The sequence below is a fragment of the Phoca vitulina genome, unplaced genomic scaffold, assembly GCF_004348235.1.
Source record: "Phoca vitulina isolate PV1807 unplaced genomic scaffold, GSC_HSeal_1.0 scaffold19, whole genome shotgun sequence".
NCBI lineage: Eukaryota > Metazoa > Chordata > Mammalia > Carnivora > Phocidae > Phoca > Phoca vitulina.
In genome coordinates, this window is record NW_022589722.1 from 6,138,401 (window position 1) to 6,151,309 (window position 12,909).

The 12,909-nt window shown below is 35.9% G+C and overlaps 1 long non-coding RNA gene across 6 annotated transcripts in view; it reads left to right on the plus strand.

Moving 5' to 3' along the window:
• LOC116639767 overlaps positions 1–12,909 on the plus strand; it is a 247,755-nt gene that overhangs the window by 161,261 nt on the left and 73,585 nt on the right. For all 6 annotated transcript variants that reach the window (XR_004300921.1, XR_004300918.1, XR_004300917.1 and 3 more), the window contains exon 3: positions 6,646–6,770. This is a non-coding gene — a long non-coding RNA (uncharacterized LOC116639767). The remainder of the gene's footprint in view (positions 1–6,645; positions 6,771–12,909) is intronic.

A 12,909-nucleotide genomic window follows, 5' to 3' on the forward strand; every position in this document is an offset into this window, starting at 1 on the left:
ATTAAATCTCATATTTAGATAATTAAAAGTGGCTTTTTTCCTCTGACTGGTACATAGACTAAGCAACTTTTGCATTATATTTTAAGTATGTCTTTGATGCTGTTTTTTTTTAATAGATTGGTAACATCTTGAGGTCAAGGACCTTATCTTTTCATCCTGTTTTTTTCAAATCTAACAGAGCAATATGACTCATAGTAAAATGTGTTGACAATTGAATAGGTGGGGCATTTGAGATAAGTCTTTAAGGATGACTAAGAGTTTGCCAGTCAGAACACAGAACCAAAGGCTAAACAGCTTGTGTGCTAATTAAACTTGCAGTAATTCTGTTTTCCTTTGTGTTTTTTAAATATATAAATGAATAGTTTACATTTATCCACTGCACTGTAAAAGCTTACTCAGTGCCCCAAGCAGAAATCTTTCCAAAAACGATTGGGGGAATAAGTAAAATGTACTTATTTATTTTCAGATAATTTATTTACATGCAAATGTTTCAGTATGTAAACCATTTTCAGGGAATTTTTTTTTTTAAGTTTAAATCGCATTTGTAAATTTCACAAGTTTAAATTCAACATAAGATGGGAGAACAAAGACAACCATTTCAAAGATGCTTTTTTAAAAATATAAGGCCATTTTCTACTTACGTTATACATTCTTTTGTCTAATTTTTTTACTCTATACTACATATGGTTTCAGTTCCTCTATTATAAATGGATAATAATTTATAGATTTTTATGAGAATTGAATTAAATAGCATTTAAACTACTTAAGTACCTTGGGTATAACAGATCCTAAAAGGTGCCTTATTTTTCGTACCTTAATTATCTATTTATTTAGGGAAAGGGCTGCCTCTCATCTCCTTATTTCCAGCACCTAGCACTGTATTTGGTCCAGAGTATGTGCAAGATAAGTTTTCTCAGTCAATAGAAAATTAATGAAAATGGGATCAAAATCATGATAAGAATTTTAAACAATTAGAAATCAAAGGGAAAAACTAGTTTGCAAGTAAATATAAAGCATTTAAGACTTTATTACACCACAATGAATTTGTGGTGGTCTGAGGATTGGAAAGTCACTCTCCAAGCATATTCAGTAGACTCTCTTCGTCCAAGCCCCCCACTGGATGCCAGAAACCGTGGATAGTACCAAACCCTATATATACTATGCTTTGTCCTAAACATACATCCTTATGATAAAGTTTTATTTATAAACTAGGCACAGAGATTAACAATAATAATGAATAATAAACTAATAATAAAATAGAGCAATTATAACAATATTCTGTAGTAACAGTTGTGTGAATGTGGTCTCTCTGTAAAGATACCTTTCTTGTGATGATGTGAAATGATAAAATGCCTGCATGAGGAGATTAAATGAGGTGAATGATGTAACCATCGCTAACCTAGCGTTAGGCTGTTACTGACCTTCTGATGTTACATCCGGAGGATCATCTGCTTCAGGACCTCACTGACCCAGGTAACTCAAAGAGCAGAAAGTGAAACCGTGGATAAAAGGTGGGGGGGAGGGACTACTGTAATTCACAATCATTGTTTCTCAGTCAAAAATATTGATTGAAAGGCTACTAATGTTTCTGTCATCTACTCTTCTAGACTTATAAAAGACAAAAGTATAAAATAGGTTTCTTTGCATGGGTAAATTATCTACATGTTTTTAATCCAGCAGGTATTTATTTGTTGTTAAAGTTATTTGTGTATATAATAAACCCTTGAAACCAGTAAAACCACTTGCATAATAGAGCCATTGATGTAATACAATATAGTGAGATCCTAAAACTGTTTATTTAGTAGTTTATTCAATTGACTGCCTAAAATACTGGTTCTTGTCATCCGAAGCATGCCCATCCTTCACTGCCAAGGTAAAATTTTGCTTGATACAAGGTGCCTAGGGTACTGAAAATTGGGATTCCAGTTGTGGCTTCATGTCTAACTAAGCAACACTACAAGCTTGGAGTCTCTTTGTACATAAAGAAGGATTTACATAGATCATTTCTAAGTTCCTCCCCTGCTTTAAAAGTTGTAAGGTACTACAGCGCACTTTGCCTTACTCTACCCTTTCTTTTCTGATTTCCAATGGTGCTTCCTAGCTGCTACCAAATAATATGGTGCTTGGAAAATAATGTATATAGCTTCATGTGACTTTCACTTTGTTTATCATTTGTATGTCTTATTTCCTAAAAAATGCAAATTCTTCAGGGAAAGACAGTACTAAACTCCTTACTCTCTCTCTTTCACTTATGACTATTAATACTAAGAACACACTTGATACTTGTTGGTTCATTTAATAAAGCCGATGTTCAAAAACTTAAGCTTGGGAAACAACTGGATGACTATCAATGTTACTGTATAAAAGGGAGCTATTGCTCTACCAAGGAACTGATATTTGAGAGGTGTAGAGAATTGTCAAAACTTTCCATTTGGCAGACTTTACCGGAGGGACTGCCTACATATACCAATCGCACTTCTCTGCCCCTTCTCTCTTTAAGAACTACATTCACCCACACCCACCCTAAAGGAAATGAATAAATGGAGTTTGGATTACCAACGCCAACCTCTGCCAGAAGAAGAACAAAGAAAGCAGTTGCAGAAAATGGTAATTTGATGACGAAGGCTGTGTGAGGGTTCTCTTTTTATGTCACTTCTCCTTTCCCTACCAATTAATCTGAAACACATCTCCTCATTCTGAATACATCTTTCTCTTCCCTCTCTTCTCCCACTCTCACATAAGGCTCGAGAAATGATTTTTAATGTGTAGAATGAGTGGCGCTTCAGAGTTTATGGTCTTATTTGATCTTCCTCAGAACCATGTGAAGTACAGAATTCAGCATCTGAATGGTGCAGAGTGAAGAAACAAGAGGTCAGAATCTCTCCAAGGTAGTATATAAAACCAGAAGCCAAAAAATAGTAGTACATCCTCCTTCCCCACTTGTTGTGTCCTTTCTTTTTTGATTTTTTTTGTCCTTAAATCTCCTTCCCATTATACTGCGGTGGTTTAAATATAAGATAATAAATGGGACATTAAACACTCTGAAGATAAAAACTGAGACATAGAGCAGTCTTTAAAATAAAATGATGTTCTCCATCTTGGTAATAAAATGAATATACCTAATATATAATGTAATGTGAACAGTACCTTAATAAAGTATATTTGTGAATTCCATTATTACAAGCATTTCCAAGATTGCTAAAATTCAGAGGGAAGGAGCTTATTTTTGAAATTTTGGGCCAATGTTCTCTCTTGCCTCCATTTTGGTAGATTTTCACGGGGATTATTCCAGAACTGGTACAAAAGGATGGTGAACTCTCATCTCTTCTATATTCCTGGCTTTGGCTTCTCAGAGTATCAGATTTTCTTTTTAAACACTGCAATTAATGAAGTATAGCCAATTTAATTTTAAAGAGTATATGCCAAGTATTTCCCATGACTTGTGATGTTCTCCTTATATCCAGTTGAACTGTGATCTGTGAACTGATTAACTTTGCCCTTTTCTTCTTCTTGTAAAAGCCTGCAGGTAGGTACTGATCCATTCCAATTAATATCTAATGGTGATAAACTAAAGACAAAACTCCAGCTAACAGCTTCCATCTGTGGTTATGCATAAAATATCTGCTTCTGGCAAGTGACACTATATGCAAATTTTAAAATTTCAATGCTGCAGGAATTACATAATGAATTCATATATGCCAAAAATAGAGATTCCCCCACTTTTCATCACCTTCCCTTTCGTTAATGCTCAGGAACCCTATAAATACAGTTAGAAATACATTTTAATCTTTATATATTTTTCTTAATATGCTGGTCTTAAATTTTTCTCTTGTCATGGCTGCCAGTACCAATGAATACATTATATTTTGGTCCCCACATTTTAAAGAAATGTAAAATTCGCTCAATTTAACTAGTATTAATTAAAGAAATTGACATTACTTTTGGTATCACTGTAACATTCGTAAGGCTAGTGCCCATGTTGAATTATTACTATGTTCCCCTAGTACCTTATATTTAGATTATACTTATTTTCTTGAGGCCTCTGTATTTGCTGCCAACAAAACTGTCCAACCATATGATTTACTGTACTCAGGCTTAAAAATGGATGTAAGTAATATATTCCATGTGCCACTATACAGGTTTTTTACTTCTGTTATTTCAGAAAGGAAATTGTCTAATCCCAACCCCCCCACCCTTTATCTTTCTCTCTCCCTCCCTCTCCAGGAAGCATCTCGTTGGTTTTAAGTTGTTCCAGCTTTAGTGAACATATATTTATGTATTAGCCTAGTGTTAATTTAGAGAGAGTATCATCCTTAGAGAGCACTGTCTTTAAAAATAGTCAAATTAATAAGTTAATTGACATAAATGGACGAGTCTTAGTGGTATCCAAGGGCTCAAAAAAATGTTAGCAACTTGAAGGCTCAATGGTAAAACCTTTTAGAGCCAACATGTTCTTTATGAATGTATTACTGTGCACTGTGTATCTGCCATCGAGAAACCGAGCATTTGTGGTTTAACAATGCAGGTCTGTTGTCTGTTAGTAAGTATGCTGTCTTACTTGCCTGGGAACTGGGTAAACTCTAGAAATTAAAAAAAGGAAAGGTGGTGAAAAGTGAAGAGATCTCTTTTTTTAGGCATATAAGAACACATTATATAACTGCTACAGCACTTGATTCTTTTTTAAGTCAAGTGGGAGATAGGAAGGTAAGTTTCCACTCTTTTGATAGTTGTTTTGTGTTTTGTTTTTTTTTGTAAATCATCTTGTGGAAAAGTATATGTGTTCCTCACATTTCAGTAACTCTTAAGAGTATACTTTTAACTTGTAAACCACTCAGGTTAATTCTCTCACTCGAGGGATTCAATTACAAAACATTGCCTCTAGTGAGAAAAGTAATTCTAAAGGCATATTTGCGTAGGTACTGTGCTATGTCTGTGTTGACCTTTATTTTATTCTTTTTAGATACTCAGTGAGTTTAGCTGGGTTCTCTGAATCTCCAAGGTATTAGAATAATGGCAATTTTATGATCAGTAAATGTTCTGGGAGTAGAAAATGTGAGCTTTGAGAAGCATGGGAAGGCTGGGGAGTTTACCCTTTGGGATAAGGCACATAATGAGGAATCACACTGGGCAATTTTTTAGTTTATGGGAACTCTGAGAGCAACAATTCTCACTCCCAGATAGATGTTTGGGAATAACAATTCAGTGACTGTGGAGAGGGTGACCTTGGATATGACTAATCAAGAATGAATGAACTTGTTACAGAAATTAAGTAAAAAGATATTGGACAAAATAATATGCCAGAGAAATGGTTCAAGCAATAGATCTATTAACCTTCAGAAAGAAGAAATCAGCCAATCATTTTGATTCAGGGAGAAGTGTTATTTTATTGATGAACACAATTCCATGTTCAATGTCTTATTAAGCTTTGTAGAGGACACTTTTGGAAATACTGCCCAGTCATAGCCACCATTTCTTTACAACCTGGTTCCTTCACAGGGATCAGCCTTGACAGCCATGTTGCTCAGTGCATGCCTTTTGCTTACAGCCTTGGTGGATTCAGTCAGAGGCCACTCAGTTCCTGACTGAGAAGGTGCACGTGGAAGAGATTGCTGTTTTGGGGGGCTGAACCACTAAAGCCCAAGTTCAGGGAGCATAGAATAACCATCTTTTATGAGAAATATGAACCAGAGAGACCAGAGAAGAACAGAGATGTGAGAACAAACATCCACATGGCACTGAAGTCCCTCATATCAGCATTTGCCTGCTTCCTCCCTCGGGTTCCCACGGGACAGCCCTAATCTAAACCACCTCTGCCTTTTCTTCCCCTCAAGCTAGTTTATGTAGGTCACTGCTGGCTAAGTCCTAAAGATTGACTCAAGTATTTCTTCTGATAGTCAGTGAACTGCTCACTTTTTTTTTTGTATTTCCTAATGAATTACATTTACTTCTATTAATAAGGAGACTCTGCAGAGGTGGATAATATCATCTAATTACATTCAAAATGAGAGATCTACTACTTGTTATTAACAAAAAGAGATGAAATGCAGAAAAAAAGTATTATTGTGATTGTTGCTATGGCTGTTTACCTCCCTTTTATTACTGATTGATTTCGAAGTCAAAGTTAATATAGACTACATTTAATTTTAATGCTTAGTATTAAATATTTAAAATACAAAAAATGCAAAATTATGATCCTTTTAAGAAGGCAATTTTTAATCTTATAAAGGAAGAAAAAAGTGCATATAATTAAATTCAGAAATTATTTATTCAATGTGGCTAACAGTTTGATATGTACAAGAAGCAGCTGAGAAGCTTGTTCAGAAAATGTGTGTGGGGGGGGTACACGATAACAATTCTGATATCGCTACATATGTTTATTTGAGTTGAACAATTAAATAAATGGATGGTGGATGGTAGGAGCCAGGTTTCTCATTATTGAGGTGGAAATTTTCAGGTAAGCAAGGTGAAGAGACTAGAATGATTCATGTGGTTACAGAATAGAGTTAGAGACAACAGTAAGAACTCATAATTGGCTTAATATATTTAGCTTAATAGTTTTAAATACATATAGTTGCATGTTAAAATACTTATAGATATGTGTATACACACAGGTTAACGTAAACATATATTTTCTTGTTCTGTCAGCTGACTGTACCTGAAAGAAACGACGCCCCAGAAGCAATGAGCACACCTAGCACAGAGATCTTGGTGTCTGATGCTATTCTCCAATAAAAGGAAACATGGCTGCTTCTTCACCTGGGGCAAAAAAGGTGAGCCCAGAGCATCTCATAGTGCCAGAAAGTAAGAAAGTGCTAAAAAAAAGAACAAACAGTAAAATCCACTGTGATGAGAATATCAAAGGGACATAGAAAACAAGTGAAAGAGCTCCCAATGACCACGCTAAGATACTTTGAACAAACATGATAAAGGACCATTAGATTGTAACCCAAAGTATAAAATAAATGTCCACAAGTTTATACTGATATAAATAAATGATTGAATAAAGTATTAAAACAGGAGAGAACAGACAAATCTTCCATGCATAAGAATTCCAAATAACTTATATAGATATTCTGGCCTAATGGAGATATGTGTTTAAACTGGTGTGAGCATAGTAACTTCCTTCCAATGAATACAGTATGGGAAAGGGGGAAAAAGTAATTTTATGGTGAAGAAACCTGATAAAACTACCTCAGCCAGGTGATCAAGGTCAACATCAACAGTCATGTCATGTTGACAGTATGGATCCTTGATATGTGATGTGAATTGAAATAACTCTCTTTCATTGTCTTTTCCTAAACCCATAACCTCAGTCTACTTATGAGAACAGCATCAGATAAATTTCAAGTGTGTCATTGTCATTATATATAGTATTTTATATTGTGTATAGTTTATGGTACTTTACCAGTGTTCCTCAAAATTGTAAAAGTCATTGAAAGAGAAAATATGAGGAACATTCATAGCCAAGAGGAGGCTAAGGAGATGTAACAATTATGTTTAATACAGGATTCTGAAACAGATAAAAGACTTGAGGAAAAAATGAAAGGAATCTGATAAAGTATGGACTTTAAAGTTAATATAATGTATCAGCATTGGTTCATCTGTTGTAACATACTGTTTTAATGTAAGATGTTAACAGTAGGGGAAAATATATGAAGGGTATATGATCTTCCCAATTTTTCTGTTAAAAAATAAGGTCTATTTTGAGGGAGAAAAAGAAAAGTAGATTATCAGGTCAGCCCCAAAAGATTTTTATGTAAGAGGAGTGAAGTGCACTACTGATTCTAATTCTTCTGGTCCACAACCACATTTGGGGGAATATTGCCCTAGTGTGTGAATTTTTTGAGGGTAGTAATTGTTTTGTTCAATGTTCACTGAAATATATTTACTAATGACAGATTACTTATCTGGCTTATCCTCCTTTTTTAACTCTACTTTCCTGGATTATCTTCACCTCCTGGATTTTTAAAAGTTGGAGATCATCAGGGGTTGGTCTTAACACCTTTTTTCTTTCACTTGTGGTAGATGCTGTCACTTGCTTCCCAAATCCGGCAGGATAGCACCCATTCTCCCAGCTGTGAGGGATGCATAGAGAGCCCTTATGTGTTGGAAAAGACTTCATTTAATGACTGGCCAACACAGGACTACAAAGGCCTGAAACCTTTCCTTACTTTTGTACAATTTTGAAATTATGTTCTGGTTTTAGCATCCCTGTGATGTGACCTGAGGGCTTTTATATTTCATCATAGTCCAACTTCTCACACTGTTCATTTAGACTCTTTTTCTTTCATACTTTTTGATCCTAAGAGTTCTCTCTAATAAACTGCCTATCAGCTAATTCTCACTATAAAGCCTGTTTCCTAGGAAACTCAAAGTGCAACCTCACTGCATACTTCCTCCGGGAGTGAGTTCCATCCACATCAGTGGTTTCCTTTTCCCTCTGTATTGTTATCTTTAATTTCTATCTCTATACCAAATCTCCTCCAAATGCCAGACCATATATCTCACAGATGTCTCAAAATATTCACTTGGATACCTCACTGTCAGCTAAAAATAAATATGCCAAAAATGGAAATCATAATTTCTACTCTGAAACTTTGTCCTCCTTCAGCCCTGCTTAGTGTAGCTGGATATAGTCTAAGAAAATACCTATGGTCTAGATCGTAGTATCACGTACAAGACTGTTAATATGGTCACCACGACACTGTATAGAAGGGTAAAGGCCAGTAGGTCCAATGTAAGGCATTTTCTTAAGCACTTTAAACATATTAGTTCATTTATTTCTCTCAACAACTCCATGAAGTAAGTTTCATTATAGTATTTTTAAAATTTTTTATAGAAAACTGCCATACAAAGAAGTATATAAATTGTCCAAGGTCCTAATGTCAAAACAAGGATTTGTACATCAATAATATGTGTCCTAAAATCCATATGCTAATTATTTTCTTATCCTGCCTCATTCACACAAGTATTGGTTTGATTTTGAATGTATTTGGTTGAGACTGATGGGTAAAAGGAATAGCTGGTCATACATGTTGTGGTTGGTAAGAACCACAACAGGCAGAAACATATTATTTAACTATATTATAATTTTTATATCCTCTTGTACTTGATGAAAGGAATGTCAGCTCCTCATGACAAGAAGAGAAGATTCCTGATCCTAGGATACAGAGTTCACCTAAGCAAACTTATACTATGTTCCTTTTGGCTAGCAAGTTTGGATTAATACTACCCAAATTCAAAACCTATCTACCTATGTATCATTGAGATATATATCCTCATGTGTATACCAGAGTCAAAGCCCTTATCCATCCATCCATCAGATGAGCAAGCTAGAAGCCAAAACTTGAGTGTTATCATTGAAATCTCTATCTCTCACTCCACCAATTGATTTTCAAGTCAAATTATTTTATAAATGTGTCTAAAAGTCACTCAATTCTCAGCATCCAAAGCATGAATCTTATCACTACCCCTATAATTTCACTCAGGACTCCCCACACCTCCACCCTTGATGCTAGCTCATGGACCCTGCAAAGACTCTCTACCTAGTCTCCCTCTATCTACTTTTGCCTTTCCAATCAATCTTCTTTCGGTATCATAGAGTAGCGTTTTTAAAATAAAAATATGATCACATCTATTTCCTGCTTAAAACCTTTCAGTGACTTCCCCTTGCTCTTAAGAGAAAGACCAAAATGTACATTGTGCCTTACAGGGCTGCATATGCTGATTCTCCTTGCCTATCTTTTCCTGGTCAACGCTGTTATTATTCCTCTGTCCAACTTCTTTCAGATCTATTAGCATGTACCATGCCCCTTCCCACCTCAGGACTATGTCCATGCTGCTTTTTCTCTACAGAAACTCTCAACCCCATATATGAGTTGACTCATATTTCAGATTTCCATTCAATCAACACTTTTTGAAAGAGCTTGCAAAACTCCCAGCGTTCCTTATTATAAACTCTCATAGCACTATGCCTTTTCCTTTACAGCTAAGTTGTCCAGTGGTTGACCATTAAATTCATTTTAAATTATGGCCAACTACATATAAGATCAACTCAAGAAAACACTCTTAAATGTATTTTGGACATTTTGATGTATTATATTCACAAACAACCCTTTTAAAACTTTTATTGGATTTAATGACCTCCAGTGGTTAAAACATTTTATTTCAAACACTGCATTTGGCTGGGGGCAAAGGCAAAAGCTGGGCATCTCAACCAGTTTACGGAGATACCTCTGGATCCAAACTCTCTTCCCATAAACCCAGCCTTATTAAAAGTAAATCGTAAAGCATGTGAGACAAATAGTTCAGGCTTTAAAAATCTAAGAAAAAAGAGAAAAAGCCAACTCATTTGTTGCCAAGATTCCATTTTTCACAGAATTGTAGGACCTTTGGTTTGTGAAGCATTTCATTTGAAATCAATATACCTCCTCTAACCATGAGGATGGAGAGAGTCGTGGTAAAACTGAGGGAAGGGGACAAGGAATTCAGTGGATCTGAGTATAGAAAAAGTCACCTGGTCTGATATCTTAGATGAGGAGCATGATTTAAAAGTCAAAGAATCAAAAAGTTAGTGGGACAGGAGTTAAAAAAAAATTGGTGATGCCTTTAAAAAGCTTGAGTCAGGGGGCAACTGGCTGGCTCAGTTGGTAGAGCACGTGACTCTTGATCTCAGGGTCAGGAGTTCAAATCTCACACTGGGCATGGAGCCTACTTAAAAATAAATTAAAAAAAAAAAGTAAAATGCTTGAGTCAGGACTTTCATTCTAAAATTGGCTATCCCATATCTCCTGCTGGGTGACACACAAGATCTAGGTCATGATGCTCATGCACGGGAGTAGGTTATATTTAAAGTCTCAGTCATCTCCTCTCCACCTGCCATTTTCCATGTTGCATTTGCGTGGCACATCTTGAGCAAAATGTGGAGTCTTTAAAGTGTGATTGCATAGTGTTCTTCTCTACTTTCTGAATCATTTGTCCCCATTTAAGGATAAAACATTTCTAAAATCCAGGAAAGAAAAAAGAAATATTTCTCATTGAACACCTAGAGTATGCCAGGACAACACTGTCACATTTAATCCTTGAGGCTTCCCCAATCCTGGTGGTGAAAATTTCCACTTCAGAAGATGGGAAGCAGAGAGTGCAGAAGAATCAACATCTTTTCTACATCATAAAATTCCAGAGTGGAACCTGTGTCTCTTTCTAACGCCCATTTTTTCCCCATTATACTAAGTTAGTCATCTGTTGTTCTCCAGGTCTCTGTACAATCCCCTCTATCAAAATGTAAGCTTATTTTTCTTTATTTCACACAATACACAATCTAATTCATGCTTTGACAGCAGTTGGTTGCCCACAAAGAAGACATTCATTTTAAGCAGTTCCCTATCTCTTTATGATCTGCAAGGGTTAAAAGATTTCATTTAGGGAAGGAATTTCAGACTTCCGATGAGCTGTGGGGGATTGGAGAGCCATATTAGGATCAGTTGGTTGGCTTTGCAGGTAAAGCTCACTTAACCTTTCTTTAGGGTGACTGCAGCCTGAAAGGAGATTCTGCTTCCCATTAGGCTGAGCCAGTCCTCAGTGGAGATGACCTGAGGGCAGGAGAGGCGGCTGCTGCTCTAACTGCCTATTTCAGGCCACTCCTGGCTGTTGCTTAGCCAAGGGTTCTTTCTTCACTAGCTTCTCCTAAAGGGCCTTTAGAGTAATGTTTCCACAGTGGCAGAGCAAATAGGAATCCCTCAGAAAAAGAATAATAATCCTCAGAATTAGGGTCCAGCTATCTACTTTTTTTATCAAGCCCTAGTGGTCCAAAAAATCACACTTTGAGAAACGCTAATGTGGAGACAGTCCTTTCTGACTATGTGCCTGCTAAGTGTCCATCCTGCAGATTTTATTGCCTCTCTACCTCTTTTTGCTAAACTTCCTTCAACTTTCCTGTCCCCTATTCTGCCAACCCAATGACATTATTTTAGTTAGTAATGTACTATATATTATTTATTTGTTATTTATTATTTGCTGATGTCTTTCCTCTCTAGAGATTATACACTTCTTTAAAATCTCTGATACAGTTCTTGACAACAATACAGTAAATACAAGAGTAGATTTTCTTTAATAAAAGAAGCATTACTCTATTGGCAAAGCATATCCCCATGCTATTAATACTGAACGATGTTCTAAAGTTTATATCAGCTGTCACATTAGTACGGCAAATCAATATTTTCGATCTGCAAGAAAGAGAAAGCAAGTATGTTGGTGAAAAGAATAGAAAAACTTTTTTTTTTGGCCAGGCTTGACCTTTATCAAGATGATGGATTGAAATGATCCAAAATGTTGACAGAATGCTTTTGCTGAGCTTTTGCTGAGATGACCAGATACCATAGTCACTGGAGTCGTTATAGCCCAGAAACAAAGCCGATTGAAGTTAGGCCATTTGCCTAATAAAGATGGAAGAGGGAGGCAAGTTGTTATATTTGTCTTATCTTACATGGATGAGTTTTGGCAGAATGGTTGAATAAGACTTAAATTACAGTTTCTCTCTTTTGTTAGCCAGGTTCCCAAATAACATTACCATATATGGCATTTTAAGGACTACCTCTGAACAGAGTCTCTCAAAGCCTCTGGCTATAAACTTTCTGAGGAACATTATCTAATCTCATCGTTTCATGAATCATAATTATAAAATGACTCTCAAATCTCTATCTCAAGTCATTCTTTTCTGGGTTATAGTCCTGAATCCCCAACACAAATTCAGTATGCCCCACAAAAATGTCTTCTCCTTTCTCCTCACCATAGCTCCCTCTCTGGGCTTAATTTTACTTTTGAAAATGCTACGAGCATTCTCTGAGTAATTAACACTTAAATCTGAGAGGATCCCTTTTTTCCCATATTAACCACTCAAAACCAATTTTC